The sequence below is a fragment of the Anas acuta genome, chromosome 1 (genome assembly GCF_963932015.1).
Source record: "Anas acuta chromosome 1, bAnaAcu1.1, whole genome shotgun sequence".
NCBI lineage: Eukaryota > Metazoa > Chordata > Aves > Anseriformes > Anatidae > Anas > Anas acuta.
In genome coordinates this window covers 199,960,280-199,978,432 of record NC_088979.1, presented here as the reverse complement: position 1 = coordinate 199,978,432, position 18,153 = coordinate 199,960,280, and positions in this window count along the sequence as shown.

Genomic DNA, 18,153 nt, shown 5'->3' with positions numbered 1-18,153 from the left:
TGGGTTCAAACATCTGTTTTGGTGGGATAGTAGATTAAAAATTAACTAGCGCCTACCTTTGTGGGGACATGGAGTTAAATGGAACTCTCTGATAGCTCTTTTCTCCACAGCAAAATATTTCTGTGTGCTGAACACTTCTGGCTTTAGGTGAAGCTCTCTCAAACCCTGCATTCTGGGATTCCTCACATTTACACGCATATAGGGTAAAAATTGCCCCATTCTTTACCCTGTTAAAAATCTTTCCAATCTGAAGGAGCTATTTGTTTTCCTGAGTTTACATAAATATGATTTTCAAAGGATTTTATGACAGTGCACTGGACACAAACATCAAATATTTACACACATAATAAAGTGGAACAAATTTACCATACAAATGCAGCTGGTTGATTCCAGAGTACCAATACTATTACCACTGCTATAAAGTTTTAAGGACTGAACAGCTTAAATATCCATTTCACAGGTTAAAGGGAATGAACCTCTCTCTTTGTTTAAATATAGGGGTAAAATAATGTAAATTGGGTCACACCCAGGCTTGAACTAGTCAAACATTATGGTTGAGACAGCTGCTCAAAAACTTTGGACAGTAGATAGTTTAGAAAAACACATTATTTTGTATACCCAAGTTTGAAATTGTTAGCCTGTGAATCTTCAACATATGTGGAGCATCCCTGCAAGTCCCTCTGCAGTAGAATGGAGAACCTGCAGCTCTACCCACCCTGAACCTAAAATTTCTTCCCCTGTGATAGAGCTCATAAGCTTTTCCCAGGCACACAGGGAGTACTCAGGTGAGACATGCGGCAAGTCCAGACCTCTTCCATCCCACTAAATTAACTTGATTTTATTGTTGCCTCATTCCCCACACTCCCAGGCCAGCCCCCGCTTGTCCATTTAATATCCAGCATTGCATCCTGTCTGACATATAGAAAGTAGATTTCCTAACTGAGGGGCTGTATCTTTTTTTGTGCTGTTCCCTGTCTACTGGGGCCCTGATTCTCAATGGGAATTCCTAGCCTCTTTTTCATTAAAATTGTAAATAATAAAGTACATCAAGATTTTGTAATATTAACCTATTAGTCCTTAGTGGGTGGGAAGGGCACCCAACCCTTAACGGCCTGGGTTTGCTATTGTTTTAGGTACTTTTGCAACCACAGGTCACCAACTAGCTGTGAATCTACTGCCATCTACCACAACTCCAATTAATTCTAGCCAATATATTTTGAGCCAGCAGTAAGTTAAAATAACACCTTATTTGCTTGCATAACAGCCTTGCACATGCAATGGTTTTCCTGTATAACCGCACCTTCTGACTGGTCATGAACAACACTTTAAATAGTGCCCACATTATGATTTTTTAAGGGAAAAATCTGGGGAAGCATAGACAGTTGTTATGCAAGCAAATATGATAATCATATTTATCACATGTTAACAGAAATCAAATATGTGACTGGTTGGCACTTCCATTGATTAAACTCTTAGAGTAAGAAGTAGGCTGGGCTTTTTATTATTATTTGTCAGGGGATAGAGCTCCCATTGTGATAGGCACTTTATATATGCAAAATGAGATGCTGTTCCCTCCTTACTCAAGAGCTGGCAATCTCTGGGCATAGACACATTGCCTGGTCACACTGCTGATCTGTGCCAAAGCTTTCAAGTCATTAGACCACACACCTTTTCTCAAATAAAATCTGTAATAATGTCTCTATTATTAAAAATGGACTTTTGCCATAAAACAAACTCATCATATTAAGCAAGTCTATGTGAGTAGAGTGGCTTGCCACATGACCTCAAAAGCCTGCGATGCCAGCTGCAACTATAAGCTATCTTTTTCTGCTCAACAGCTCACTAATAATTCAGACAACCCTTGTTCTCACTAAATTATTTTTGTGAGCTGAACTGGGAGAGCACTTGCAAGAGGAGAGCATTTTGTTAGAGTTTTCAATGCTGCTCTGAATGTGACTGGCAGCATGTTCTGGCAGTCCTCCATTTGGACGGCACAATGGTGTCACTTCTAATAATAAAGAACGTACAGACATTTCATGAGCTTTAAAGCACCCGCTTTGCTGCAGACTTCAGGGGCCTCTTATTGCCTGGAAGTGTTAATAAAAAGGATGAAAAAAAAATAGTCTTTATTAAAAGGAACTTTTAATGTTGGATAATCTGGCCCTATAGTTTTATCTTTTATTTTATTTTATTTTATTTTATTTTATTTTATTTTATTTTATTTTATTTTATTTTATTTTATTTTATTTTATTTTATTTTATTTTAATTTAATTTAATTTAATTTATTTTAAAGATTATGATAATGTATTTTACCTAGAAATACCTTGATTGGATATCAGATTACTTTCTAATCACATTTGAACTATTTGGTGACTGTAGATAGCATCACTTTGGGGGGGGACAATTGCTTTCTCTTTCTTTCTCCTCCATTTTTTGGACTGCTGTGTTCAATTGTTTGGCTAAGTTATTTAATCTTTATCCATGGAGGTATTCCAAATCTCTCTGGACATGGTCCTGGGCAACTTGTTCTGGGTGGCCCTACTTGATATGGAGAGTTGAACCAGATGACATCCAGAAGCCATTTCCAACCTCAACCATTCCATGATTACGTGAATTAGATTTAAGGATTTTCAACAGAAAGAGTGGTTCTCATTGTGCAATTGTGCAGTGCCCTGCTCCACAGTACACACAGAAACAAGTAAAACCAAAGGCCAAACACTCATTTATTTAAATTGTGGCACAAAAACTGATTTAAATATGAAAAAGTTATATTTATCTGGTATTTACATTCTTTGGATGTATTCTTTGAGAGAGAACTGCTTATTTCCAGGTAGTCTGATGAAAAACACTGTTGGATTAACTCAACTGAGTAAAGCAGAATGACGAATACAAGAGATCTTATTCCTGAGAAAATTGCATATCTTCAGAGGAAGGCTGATGACCTGGTCTTTAAGACATTTTGGAGCCCAAAGAGCATTAAAACAAAAACTAAGATTCCTCCAGTCTGTCATCCACTTCGCTATAAAACACAGGCACAGGTCTCACAGTTTTACTTGACTTACGATTTTTTCAAGGCAGGTAAAAAGCTATGCATTTCATTGTTCAGTTCTTATGAAAGCAAGCTGTGAGCTTTTGTATATGCTGTGTGTCTATCCCAAAACATTTGATCCTCTGGCCTGGCCTGACACCATAATTTTACCATTAGCACTGAACAGAAGTAGCTATATTTTTCCAGTGTTTCAGGTAATATCCACAAAGAGTGTTTTAACATTGTGTGTGTATCTACAGCCTTCTGTCTCATTAAAATCAGTGGCAAAGAAAATCATGTCTAAGCTAAATAAGAAGGGCAGGGCTTGGGGACTTCTTTATGAGCCTTTAGTTTGATGTTAACATTATTTCTTTATAACTAATACATATTCTAATAAAGGTGAAATAAATGAAAAATAAACACACCTTACCAGAATGCAAGATGTTCTAGAAGTAATGCATTTCCAGGAAAGATGTTGATGACACCGTGAGTCAGATAAAACCTGTATATAAAAACATATATTCAGACCGAAGCTACCATTGTTAATTCAAGGTACTATTTTCTCTCCTTTAACTTGCACTTTTATCTGACAGCTGTAAAGGCTTTCAGCCATAATAAATCTCCCTCTGACTTCCCAAAGCAAACAGTGCTGAAGAGAGTGATCCCTCCAATAACATATTGTCAGCTTGAATCACTACTGTGTTGTGAGTCACTCAGATAGTCTGTGCTGGTTTCTTCCCAGGTTTCTTTTGGTCCTTATTGTCTATATCTGTCCTCAATCCTAAAAAGACATTTAACTGTAGCTATACCTGTTGATTGGGTGAATTGTTCTTTTCCTGTTAAATCTGGCAATTTTTAAGTGTGAGAAATTCACCAGACATGATGTTTGTCTTCTCTGCAAAGTTGTTCAGTGGGTTACTTGTTCTCTTTGCAGATAATTTTAGTCATTCAAATCTCAGGTTATTTAAGTAAAAAACAACTACAACAAAAATTGATTACGTAAGGATTTTTTGTTTACAACTGATCTACTAGGCCTTTAATAGAAAGACCAGAGTGTGGTGTGTATGTATATATATATATATATATATATATGAGGTCCCTATGTCCCCATTAACACTGCGGTGTGATTAACTGTCCAGCACAACTCAAATTCTTCTATATGGTTTTAAGACATGGGAAATGGAAAAAAATAAAAGAACTGGAAACTAATCAAGACTTAGACCTGAGTACCCCAGATCAGTTCCTAGCTTGATAAAGGCAATTCCTGCTGATTTACTCAGATAACACTCCATTTGCAGTCCTAGTTACTGCTAGTAATCTCTTACACACTTCACAGTCTCCTTTTGTGTTATAGGGCACCTAGGTACCTCCTTTACCTCTGGGATTTTGGGGACTGCCTTGCTGGAGAGCAGCGAAGGGGAAAGAGATTTGGGGGTCGTGGTGGACAGCAGGATGACCACTGTGCCCTTGTGGCCAAGAAGGCCAATGGCATCCTGGGGTGTGGTTAGTAGGTTGAGAGATGTTCTTCTCCCCCTCTACTCTGCCCTGTGAGACCTCATCTGAAATATTGCATCCAGTTCTGGGCACCTCAGTTCAAGAAGAACAGGGAACTGCTTGAGAGAGTCCAGCGCATAACCACAAAGATGATTAAGGGAGTGCATCTCCTTTAAAAGGAAAGGCTGAGTTTTAAAAGCTGGGTCTCTTTAGCTTACAGAAGAGGAGACTGAGGGTTGACCTCATTAATGTTTATAAATATGTAAAGGGTAAGTGTCAGGGGGTTGGTGTCAGGCTCTTCTTGGTGACATCTAATAATAAGACAAGGGGCAATGTGTACAAGCTGGAACATAGGATGTTCTGTTTAAATATGAGACAAAACATTTTCATGGTAAGGGTGACAGAACACTGGAACAGGTTGCCCAGGGTGGGTTGTGGAGTCTTCTTCTCTGGAGACATTCAAAACCCACCTGGATGCATTCCTGTATGACTTGATCTAGGTGTTCCTGCTCTGTCAGTGAGATTGGACTAGATGACCTTTCAGGGTTTCTTCCAATCCCTAACATTCTGTGATTCTGTGTGATTTTCACACAAGGAAAGAGTGAACTCTAGAGAAGAGTTTGATGCAGAATTTTCTCAACTTACTTTGCTCTGACGTTGGGAGAAAATGTCCATCATTTTATATGCACCATGTGCCACGTCCTGGCAACAGCAAAATCTCCACAGTGACAGAAATCCTGTAATGTGGATTCTGGGTAATATAGAAGGTCAGCTGCACAGATAACAAACCAGCTCAGGGTAACGAGGCCTCTTCAGAGGCATCAGATGGCTTTGGTAGACATACACAGTTACATATATGCAATTGTTCTCATTTCACCCTAGTGAGATATGCAAATCTAACAGTGTGGAAAATACCTTCAATCATCCATGAGTACCACCAGAAACTTCATTAATTACTTAGATGTAAGTAACAGTCATAGAGAAAAATGCTTTGAGAAAAGTATTTATCTGCACCAGTTCAACTACCTCATAAACCCTATGGCTGAAGGCACAAAGAGAAGAGGAGCTGGCTGTTGAATATTCATATCAATACACTATACTGTTAACTTTTCCTTTTTATATGTAGCTTCAGTATCTGTGGTAAATATTTGAGTGAAAAGAAGTTACAAATTTTCTATGCTAAAAACACTTCTTATTTTTAAGAGATTTCTTATATGCAATTATTTTTGCTCTTCTTTCCAGTGTCTGACAAAAAGCTGTTTGTTAGAGTTTCTGTGTTCTTTAACAGTGAATGCAAGTTGGAAAACTGAAGGCACCCAGGCTGAAGAAAAGAGCTATGGCTTTTGCCAGATGAAGTGTGAGAGTCCTAAATTTCTCTAACATACAGATATCAAGTATTTAAGAATCTGGAAACACTCTGGAGACAGTCTCTGAGAAAGGAGTCACTGATGTGGCCTATTCTTCAAAATGCCCTTGCTGCCAGTAGCAGCTCAATACTATTCTGACTGAGCTTTAGACAGATGCACTCATGCAAATCCCAGCTATCATCAGGCATCATAGAGCAGCTGAATAATGTTGTAATGGGCTAAAACTCAAAGATTCCTCTCAAAATGTCCAAATCATTGCTTTCCATATGCCGCCCCAAGGTAGAGGTGGATATACCAGAAAGATTTCAATAGAGGGTCACCAAAATGGTAAAGTGACTGAAGAAGCTCTCTTACAAAAAGAAGCTGAGAGAGCTGAGACTCTTGAATTTGGAGAAGGGGAGGCTCAGGGAGATCTTATCAAAGTCTATAAACACCTCAAGTGAAGATGCAAAGCAAACAAAATCAGTGGTGTCCAGTGCCAGGACAAGAGTCAATGGACACAAACTGGAACACAACAGGTTCCCTCTGAAAATCAGGAAGCATTTCTGTGCAGTGTGGGTGACCAAGCAGTGGCACAGGTTGCCAGGAGAGGTGGTGGTGGACTCTCCCTTCTTGAAGATCTTCAAAAGCCACCTGGTATGGTCCCTGAGTACCTTGTCTGGATGTCCCTGCTTGAGCAGAGGGATTGGACCAGATGGCCCCCAAAGGTTCCTTCACCTTAATCATGTTGTGATTCTGGGATTCCATGGTTTCAAAATGTATTAAGGGAACTTAGATGAGAAATGAACTGAGAAAGTCCACTGGCCTTAAAATTGAGATAGATATTGGTAGTCTACTTCTAATGAAATGGAAGGTCCTATGTAGATATTGACAATTCTCTGGTTGTTTTTGTTGTCTTCCCACTCAGTATACTAGCTTGCAGGTCCAATGAACATAAAGTCTTGTAGGTGCCAAATAAAATGAAATAGGAATTCAATAGAAGGAAGGTATGTCACCCAGAGGGACTTAGACAGGATTGAGAAATGGGACCATGTAAGACTCATGAAACCTTACAAGGCCAAGTGCAAGGTTCTGCACATGAGTTGGGGCAATTCCTGGTGTAAGTACAGACCAGGATTGAATGGATGGAGAGCAGCCATGTAGAAAAACATGTGGGGATATCAGTGGATGCAACATTGGACATGAGCCATCAGTGTGTGCTTGCATCTCGGAAAGCCAACCATATCTTTGGCTGCATAAAAAGAAGCATTGAGTCACCAGGTCGAGGGAGGTGATTCTCCTGCTCTACTCTGCTCTTGTGAGACCCCACCTTGAGTGCTGCATTCAATTCTAAGGTTCCCAGCAAAAGAGAGCCATGGACCTGTTGGTACAGGTCCAGAGGAGGACCATAAAAATGATCCAAGGACTGGAGAGCCTCTCCTACAAAGAAAGGCTTACAGAAGAGAAGGCTCCAGGGAGACCTTATTGCAGCATTTCAATACTTAATTGGGGGCTTATAAGAATGTGGAGAGAGATTTTCTACAAGGGTATGTAGTGACAGAACAATGAGTAATGGTTTTAAACTAAAAGAGAGTAGAGTTAGATTTGACATAAGGAGGAAATTCTTCATTCAGAGGGTGATAAGGCACTGGAAGAAGTGGCCCAGAGAAGTTGTGGATGTCCCATCCTGGAAGTGTTTAAGACCAGGTTGTATGGGGCTATGGGCAACCTGGTCTAGTGAAAGATATCTCTTCCCCTGGCAGGGGGGTTGGACTAAATGATCTTTAATCCCCTTCCAGCACAAAACGTTTTATGATTTTATGAAAAATCCACTATCCCAAAAAATATCTTTTGGTATTGCCATGGCAAACATGCCTTTAAAATATAGTGGGGTTCCAACATTTATCCAAGGTGAATTACCATATAAAAAGTTATAGATTAGTGTTTTGCATGAATTACTTTCAACTGCCTTGGTGCATATTGTAAGCTTAATATAACAATGCAATCGATAAAAGCAAGTATGGAAATCAAAGTACTATTTGATTTTAATCATCTGTGTTGTTTTCCAGGCACTTGTGGGCATTTGGTGGTATCCCCTAGCCTGTGGAAGCTCCCCTGTCTAATTCTAAATCAACCAGTTTTATCAACAAATATATTGAAAAGCAGATCTTGGTATCACCAGGGGAGGTTTAGGTTGGATATTAGGAAGAAATTCTTTACTGAAAAGGTTGTTAGGCATTGGAATAGGCTGCCCAGGGAAGTGGTTGAGTCACTATCCATGGAGGTCTTTAAAAGATGTTTAGATTTAGAGCTTGGTGATATGGTTTAGTGGAGGCCTGGTTAGTGTTAGGTCAGAGGTTGGACTGGATGATCTTGGAGGTCTCTTCCAACCTAGATTGTGATTCTGTGATTCTGTGATTCTGTGATTCTGTGATCCTCATTTGTAACTGTTTAATCTGTTGACAAATGTTATCAAAACTCTAGTACTCTAATGGGTTGATAAGATTTTGGTCCTCCTTAGTCACTGTATTTTTCTTCAATTTGCTCTTGCTCACACATGCACTTTTGCACATGTTCACATCCATATTTCTTTCAATCTAATTTTTTTTTTTTTTGTGTGTGTGTGACATTTCTCATGGTGATGAACTAGTGAACAGAACAGGTGGAGTTTTCCAGATGTCAGGTGGGTCTGTGCTGCTTAGAAAAACATTTCAAGGAGAAAATAGCTCATGTTGATTGCTTTGAAAACTGGTGATTCCTTTTCCTAAAAGAGCAAACTCAAAAATGGTTGCCTTTGGCAGGTAAACATACTGTTTTGCTTCAGGCAAAAGAGAAGGGAAAAACCTTGCACTGGTTAATTTTTTATAAGGTAAAACATTCAAAGAGGAGAAAGTGGTTTTGATCAGTGACAGGAGGCTGCCTATAAAAACAGTCAGGTTCAGTCCCATATTTTAATTAAATATATTTGCTTTATGGTAGAGAAGTTATGGAAATACATGAACTGGGATTTTCCTTGGGTGCCCTATCTCTCAGATCTATTTCTCTTTCTCAGGTAGATGAAGAATTGTCATGCATTTGCCCCAGGCTTGAATTCATCATTTTCATAAGCAAGTTGTATTTATCCCCTCAGTGTGATCCCAGTAATGAACTCCTCCTCCCCCTCCCCCCCCAACAACAAACCAGAAATGCATTCATTTTATTTGCTTGTTTATTTTCTCTAAAGTCATTGACTTGGGGATGAAGGATGCCTTGTTTTTCATTAACCTGCAGAAACATGACTTTTTTTTACTAGTCATGTGTTGGTTAAGAAATATTTTTTCAGCGTCAGACAAAACACTGTACAGGCTTCAACCACAAATGAGTCTCTCACATCACTGGAAGAAGAGGGAAATTAATAAATAAATAAAATGAATGGAGAAAGGGGAAGGGGGAAGGGGGAAGGGGGAAGGGGGAAGCGGGAAGGGGGAAGGGGGAAGGGGGAAGGGGGAAGGGGGAAGGGGGGAAGGGAAAAGGGAAGGGAAGGGAAGGGAAAAGGGAAGGGAAGGGAAAAGGGAAGGGAAGGGAAAAGGGAAGGGAAGGGAAAAGGGAAGGGAAGGGAAAAGGGAAGGGAAGGGAAAAGGGAAGGGAAGGGAAAAGGGAAGGGAAGGGAAAAGGGAAGGGAAGGGAAAAGGGAAGGGAAGGGAAAAGGGAAGGGAAGGGAAAAGGGAAGGGAAGGGAAAAGGGAAGGGAAGGGAAAAGGGAAGGGAAGGGAAAAGGGAAGGGAAGGGAAAAGGGAAGGGAAGGGAAAAGGGAAGGGAAGGGAAAAGGGAAGGGAAGGGAAAAGGGAAGGGAAGGGAAAAGGGAAGGGAAGGGAAAAGGGAAGGGAAGGGAAAAGGGAAGGGAAGGGAAAAGGGAAGGGAAGGGAAAAGGGAAGGGAAGGGAAAAGGGAAGGGAAGGGAAAAGGGAAGGGAAGGGAAAAGGGAAGGGAAGGGAAAAGGGAAGGGAAGGGAAAAGGGAAGGGAAGGGAAAAGGGAAGGGAAGGGAAAAGGGAAGGGAAGGGAAAAGGGAAGGGAAGGGAAAAGGGAAGGGAAGGGAAAAGGGAAGGGAAGGGAAAAGGGAAGGGAAGGGAAAAGGGAAGGGAAGGGAAAAGGGAAGGGAAGGGAAAAGGGAAGGGAAGGGAAAAGGGAAGGGAAGGGAAAAGGGAAGGGAAGGGAAAAGGGAAGGGAAGGGAAGGGAAGGGAAGGGAAGGGAAGGGAAGGGAAGGGAAGGGAAGGGAAGGGAAGGGAAGGGAAGGGAAGGGAAGGGAAGGGAAGGGAAGGGAAGGGAAGGGAAGGGAAGGGAAGGGAAGGGAAGGGAAGGGAAGGGAAGGGAAGGGAAGGGAAGGGAAGGGAAGGGAAGGGAAGGGAAGGGAAGGGAAGGGAAGGGAAGGGAAGGGAAGGGAAGGGAAGGGAAGGGAAGGGAAGGGAAGGGAAGGGAAGGGAAGGGAAGGGAAGGGAAGGGAATTAGAGGCAATTGCAGCATCATCTATAGAAACTTACGATTTTTACTGATTTTTATAAAATTCCTTGACTGCCCTTCCATTTGCTCCCATGGGAAAATAACTTTTACCATGTTTAGTTGGGCAGACATTTCTTCATCACCCCTTACATAATTTCAGAGAGCAAAGGAAATGTGCCAAATTCCTTACCCATCTACTTGTCTATAAACCAGGAGGAAACTCATGGACAAAGAGAACAAGAAGGGGCAAGTCAGGTTCTTGCTGAAGACCTGCAGGGCCCTGTAGTCCCAGAGCATCAGGGCTGTGTATCCTGTGGCACTGTACAGTCTAATCTATGAAATACGAGGCCTGTGGAGAGGTAATTTAAGTCTTTACTGTTATTCTAGGTAAAGTGTTCTCTTTCTGTGGAAAGTATCAAGCTCATCCATAATTATTCTGTCACTGCAGCTGAAAAACATGGATTACTAATGTGCATGACTCGGTAACACAAGATGCCATAATGTGGTGAAATTCTGACATCAAATGAACAGAAATTCCTTTTTTTTTTTGGTGTGAAATGTCATCTCCAAGGAAAATATGTAGAAAAAAATATACATCTGCCTAGCATAGAATCTGCTTCTATCCTTTGAGTGTATTTTCAGGAATCCCTACATTACTTTGAACAAATTGTTTAACACTTTGTCCCAAGTCTACTCACTCTAAGGGACATAGTAGGATTCCAATAATTTTGAGAGATATTATTTTGAATAACAGAATGCAGAAAGTAGTCAAGATCTTGTGTTCATCTTAAGGAACATCTTGTCTTGGCAATACTGGGAAATGGTTCTTGAGCTAGATGGTCCACTTTTTTGTTTCCAGAGAACTCATAAATAGTCTGCTAAACTTTTATTACAATTATACCTGATGAGCCTGGTGGAATAAGGAGTTTGTCATTCCTGTAATTTCAAGTGTATCAAGTGTATGTATTTTGTAAGTTGATTAGAAATTATTGAATTCCAATTAAAAGGATTTGGTTGGTTAAATTTTGGTAAAACAAAAAGAAAAGTTTACATTGGCCAGACAATAATCTAGAACCCTAATATATATATATATATATATATATATATTTTTTTTTTTTTTTTTTCTTTCTTTATATTATGAATAATCAGGAAACTGGAGACTGAAGAAAAGTCAATGTGAGATGACTAATGTAACAGCATGTAACTATTCCTAGAGATTTTTTTTTCCTCCCAACACTATTAAAACCCATGTGAATGCTGACATTTTAACCTTCATAAACTCCTGGAGGTGGTGACAGCTTTCAGCAGCTCATGTAGCTCCAAGATAAATGCTTCATAACAGGAGGCATGTGGACTAAAAACAAATAATATATATATATATATATATTTTTTTTTTTTCTTAAATTGAACTGCTTGAGTGTGCAGGCTGAAACAATATCACTTCCTGACAAATGATAATACACTTAGGTCTCAATGTGCAAACTTTGAGGTCAGTAAAAAGTGTGCTGATTAATTCAGTGGGAGTAAGATTAGTTCCCTTGCAAGCATGGCATACAAAGCTAGGTGTAGAAATGGATTTTGGGCTGAGTTTCACACTTGTGCATCTCTGCCAGGCTGTGGTAAGGAACATTGGTGTAAAGGTCTTACTTACATCCTAACAATGAAACATCATCTCCAGAAACTTGCTCACAAATAGTTCTGGGACTGTGGCCATTAAGCTTGGTCAACACATAAATCAACTAATGAAGATTATCAGATGTGAGGATGGGACAAGTTCTGTTTCCTCAGGAGATTATACTTTGTGCTTGAGATAGTGCAGGAAGAAGAAGAGAAACTATCCACAACCTTAAGGGCACAAACTAAGGAAGAATGTCCCTGAGACTGACTCCATCAGTGGAAATAATGAAGTTTATTCATGGTAATTTTAACACCTGCTTGGGGAACTGACTATGATTTTAACAAATGTTGATGCACTGATGGAGTCAACTCTAACAGAGTGCTCAACTTTTAAGAAAGGCTAGGCCAAGAACTTCATAAGCAATCAGATCCAAAGATTTAGGGGAAAACTTCAATTTGGATTAAAAACTGCTATTGTTTTCAAAATAAAGTTTTGAAATCTGTGTACTTCAGGGTTTAGTCTCCATTTCTGACTTTTAGAATAAAGGATGCAGTAGGATGCAGGTGGTAGGAATCTACGTATTTCCAGGTTATCCCATTCTCCTCTAATCTAATATTGACTTTGTCAGAAGCAGTGCTGGAGGTAAGGAGCTCACTCTGCCCATTTCATGTTACTAATGACAACAAAACTTTGTCAAATAAAAATATTATTTTTAGCTAGAGCTTTCAACCTTCTCCTATTACAATTCTCTTTGCTGACTTGCACCAAACATCCATTACCCTCTGGGCCTGAAATGTGTGCTGTGATGGTCTCCAGTGATGTTGTCATATGCCAAAAAAGAACAATAGCGCTGGCGGGGGTTGGGGCGGGGGGGAGTTTTTTCACCTAACATTTGATGGAAAGGATCCCTCTGTGGATACTAGAATAAATAGATGACGTTACATTCATCTTCTCATGATATCTTCTTTAGGGGAAGAAGGGCCTAATCTTCACCATTGGTTATGATTCTGGACTATGAGCTTAGATAGAAAAAAATAATATTTGTTTAGAAGAATCCCACTCTGCTTGTATTGTACATTCTAAATAAAACTTATCATTTATCAGTATTTCTACCATTGCAGTACTTATTAGACCCAACAAAAATGTGAGTCTCATCATAAACCCATCTCCTCTCCTTCTCTATATGTACTTGTACTGATGTGCATATGTTAAAATCAGTCTGTAACACAAGGTTTTACCAAATATAGGTGGATGAAAAGCACACAGTACTATGATCCCCATTTCACAGAGGTGGAAATGAGACACAGGCAGATTTAGGGACTTGCCCAAGGCAAGACAGGAAACATGTAGCAGAACCAGGAATCAAACCCACACCTCTTCTGTGCTTTAGCTAGGCAACTAGGGTTCCTACTAGTGCAGAGCACAAATAAGATGGGAAGTGGCACTTTGAAGCACTTTTCTCAAGATAACGTCACTGTTATTGTTATAATTTAGCAATAGATGTTATCAATATAAAAGTAAAGCCGGTTGCAATTTGAGTTTATCCTTCGTAATGACTCACTTCTTCCATACTGCCCACAAGAAGTGAACTAATAACCAGTTATTCCCCCTGGATTTCTCAGTATGAATTGTCTCTGTGTTACTTGCTTTTAAGCTACAAGACAGCTTTCCAAGCCACCTCTGGAGATTCATATGGTCCTACTGAACCACCCCCAGTAGACCTCTTGGTGACCTCCTGCTGGAAAGAAGGCTGCAGACAGACATCATGGCATTCATGAAAGGTCTGTTGCTTTGATGAGTGACTGTCTCTGTCTCCATGTAAAACGGATATAATCCTGATGTACATATAATGTATTGGGTCCTTCCCAGCTTTCTTGCTTTAGGTGGGCATGAGTTCACTCAGGGGAGTTGACTTGCAAGCACTATATCTGCGCTGTCTTATACTAGAATATGATCTAAAAGGTAGGCAATGTTGATCCACGGGGAGTTTTTATTAAGCCTGTGCCAACCGTCAGACTTTCAACTACAATCTGACCCTGACAAACACAGGCCTTGCTCTCACTTTGTCAACCCAAGTCCAGTAGGCTGTCTGGAGGGAAATATTACTTTGTTCTCATCATTTGAGTATTGTGAACTAGAGGGGGATTTAAAAGGAAGTAAGCTGTGATCAGTGAGAAAACAAAGATACTCTAAGGGTTGGAGCACCTCTCCTACAAAGACAGTCTGAGAGAGCTGGGGATGTTCAGCCTAAAGAAGAAAAGGCTCTGGGAAGACCTCATTGCAACCTTTCAATACTTAAAGGAAGCTTATAAAAAGACGGAGAACAATTTTTTTACTTAGGCTGACAGTGACAGAACAGAGGGGAGATTTAGATTAGTGGTGAGGAGGAAATTCTTCACTCATAGGGTGGTGAGGCACTAGAACAGGTTGCCCAGAGAAGCTGTGGATGTTCCATCCCTGGCAGTGTTTAAAGCCAGGCTGGATGAGGCACTGGGGAACCTAATCTAGTGGGTGGCATCCTTGCCTATGTCGCGGGGGTTAGAACTCAATGATCTTTAAGGCCCCTTTCAACCAAGCCATTCTATAATCCTATGGCTCACCAAGAACACATTTAGCAGACTTGGCTCAAGACTGTAGAACTGCAAATGTACCCCTCAAGAACCTGTATCATGCACTTCAATTTAAACATATAAATAGTTTAAGGGGTGCAACAACTGAGAGGAATATGACTTCCGTTTCCTTGTTTCAAAATATATTCTGCCATATGGTCCGATTCTCTGGATCATATTTTTTTCTAAGTGATCGTTTCATCAGTGTTCTGGGTTTTCCTAAATGGAAGTATCCAAGAATGTGTTCTGGTAACTTCTCATCATGTTTGGATCAGACAAGATAATAACAAGACAACTGCCAGAAAAATTGCTACAGGAAAAAAACTCCACTGTTATATAATAGATTCAATTCCAGACTATCCAGTTTAACCTATTTTTTCTTCTGACAGGATACAGAATGGAGGCACTGCTTCTGGTGCTCTAGATACACAAGCCTCTAAATATGAGACAGAATAAGATGTTTAAAACAGGTCATCTGAACTGTTCCCATGATGTTTCGAGAGCAGACTGATGTCGTTAGGATCAAATCACTCATTGAAACTAATAGGACTTTTGTCATTGAATCTATGAATAAAAAAAATCTGCTTCTCAAATGAGGTTCCAATGCAAGTTTGTTGCCTTTTTTTTTTTTTTTTTTTTTTTTTTTTCTGGCTTCTTTCTTCCACATACCCAGCTCTTTCACAAAGGCTAAGTATTTAAGTACTGTTCTGAAGTGGCTAGCAGCTGCTCTGAATCAGGTCCTTGGTGCTTTACTGAAATACAATGATATCAGGTAGCTAAACAGTCTGTTCTGTACTTTTCCCATTGAGTATGTATGGCATTTAGAATGTACTTAATTCAGCCTGCAGGTCACTTGCAACCACTTTTGAAGAAATGTTTGCTCTTAGTTAACTAACAGTTTTACAAAATATCATAAGTAATGTGTTTTTTTGTTTGTTTGTTTGTTTGTTTTTTTAAATGTATGTGTATGTCTTCCCTGTTGTCCATTTGTATTTACAAATGGACAACATATATATATATACATATATATGTATATATATATATATATGCAGATATATACATATATACAGATTTTTAAAACTTTATTATGAAAGTGCAACATTTTGCAGATTATCTCAGAGTCACTGAAGATTTGTTGTGTTTTTTTTCCCAGAGACTGGTAAAATCACACTGGCTCCAGAGGTTCAACTTTCTGCCCCTGCTAAGGGAGGTCATCAGTAGCGTGGAGTCAGCTTTGGATATCTCCCAATCAGAAACAAATAAAAGTTAGCCCACTGGGACTTTAGCTAGGCTGTATCTGCCCTTCCAATGAACAGTTAAGCTTTGTAGTGTGCCTGCTTGAGAAACAGCTGTTTGTCTAACCTCTGAACTGCTCGATACATTAATCTGAAGCATAATTTAGTTCTGTCTGAGCTTCTGAACATGGCACCAATAACTGGCTAGCATAGATTTACCAGCATTAAAAATAATCATTTTTGAGGTTTGTTAAAAAAATAGTTCCCCTCCTGTCTTAGATTAATTAGAAGTGATAATTTCTGGCAAGAACACACTCAACCAAGAGCACAGTTCATAGGGTTCTGAGCAAGATGCTCCCCCTTGAAACCTTTGTGTTACAGTTTGTTCCTGGTGCTCATGAGTCAGCCATAAAGGCAGCCCCTGTTTTTTGTTGGCCTTCTGTTTGGGGAGTGTGGTTCAGTTGTGCATCACCACATTGTCCCTCTGCCAGCTAAGAACAAAGATCTAGTCAGAAGGATGGGAAAATACAGAACTATTTTGAGGGAGTAGAAGCCAAGCCTTGATCAGATCTGGATATCCTCTTCAAAAGAAGGACATCCTTCAAAGTTAGGAGGCTCCTGGCTTCAGTGTGGGCTCATCCTTTGTTTCTGAACCCCATTTTAAAGTCGGTGGAACTGTTTCCATTGATTCCTGTAAGACAGCAGGTCTTAAAAGAGGGAAGATAAAGAGAAAAATAAAAGAGGAGAATGAATGCTTGTGAAAAATACTAACTGAAATACTTACTGCTGTTGAAATGTGGAATGATGCAAGATCCAATAGTCTCTTGTCTCTCACAGACACTCAGTTCTTGCTTAACTTTGTGAGCATACATGCACTCCATTCCCCACACTGCTCCCAGAGAAAAAATGGCAGACACATGGATCTTTTTTTTTTATTTTTTTTTTTTTTTTTGAGAACAGTTGTTATGTATCTAGGTCATTAAATATCTGGCCTGATTCAGCACTGACATGCTGACATGTTTCAGAAACTCGCATGTGTAAGGCTTTTATTCCTGCATCATCAGGAGAGATGGGGGCTCCAGGCTGAGGTGCTTATCAATGAGGCAGATTGAGGACATTGGTTGTCCCATTCTAAATAACATGCAAGAGGAAATGTTTCTTGTAGATTCCCACAAATCAACTGCATGATTCCATAATACTGCAAAAGACATCTGCTCAAGTAAAAAGGCAGTGTGGCAATCATGAAACTAAATTTTAAGTATTATGTTTTTGCTAGATTCTGCTGTTTGTCTTGATGGACTTTCAACATACTGCCATTTCCATGGACTATAACAGGAGCTTAGACAAGCTTGTCCACCTGCAGACACAGACTGTAATTCCTCCCCTGTGTATTTTCTTTTTCCTAAAGCTCTGACTTCATAAATGAAGGCATTATGGCAGATTTTTCCATTTTCCTTAAAAATGAATGTAAACAGAGCTGTCAAATTTTTGTGGTCACAAGAAATCATAAAAATTTAGCTTAGATACAAGTATATGCTTGGGCAATGCAACACCTGAAAAGAGATGAAATGTCATGATTTTGCTGTATATCATTACAGAAAGTATGTCATTTTACAGCTTAGGAAACACAAGAGTTAATAGGCAATGACAAATTTCTGGGAACTGGGAAAGTTAAAGACTGCATTATTAACAGAATCCCTGTTGCAAGGAGTTTAGAGTATAAAAGAGGTAGGATGAGATGGACACAGACAAGCCAACAAGGAATATAATGATTTTTATTTTTATTTTTTTAACCAGATTACTGATTTACCGACAGAAAAGACCTGAATCTTAATGAGGGATTTAATGAGAGCTGAATGCAATTTTACAGCTGGAACCCCTTCAGTGAAAATGTAGGTTTGACAACATCAGTTTTTCTGTGAATTTGTGACAGATGAACCAAATTTTTCACTAACCCAAACTGAAAATATCTTGAAAAAATAAAATCATTCAATTTAACTTTTAGTAATGAACTACCATGGATTTCTATTTAAAGTTGTTCAAAAATGTATCTAAAACACTACAAAACATTCTAAAGTTCAGTAAAATGTTTGATGTTAACGAACATCGGAGCAGGATGTCTATTTTTTTCGGTGCCCACTTTACCAAAATGTCCCAACTCTTTTACTTTACCTGATGATGATAATGAAGATAATTAAAATGAAGATAATTAAAACTTAACAGTAAAGCAAAATATTTTTCATTTTCCCCAAAGAGTCCCACTTTAAAGAGGGGAGAATGTCTGTGAAGTTAAAAGGGCAGATGAATGGTACAGGTAAAATGGATGGCTAAAACGAGACCCAGAGA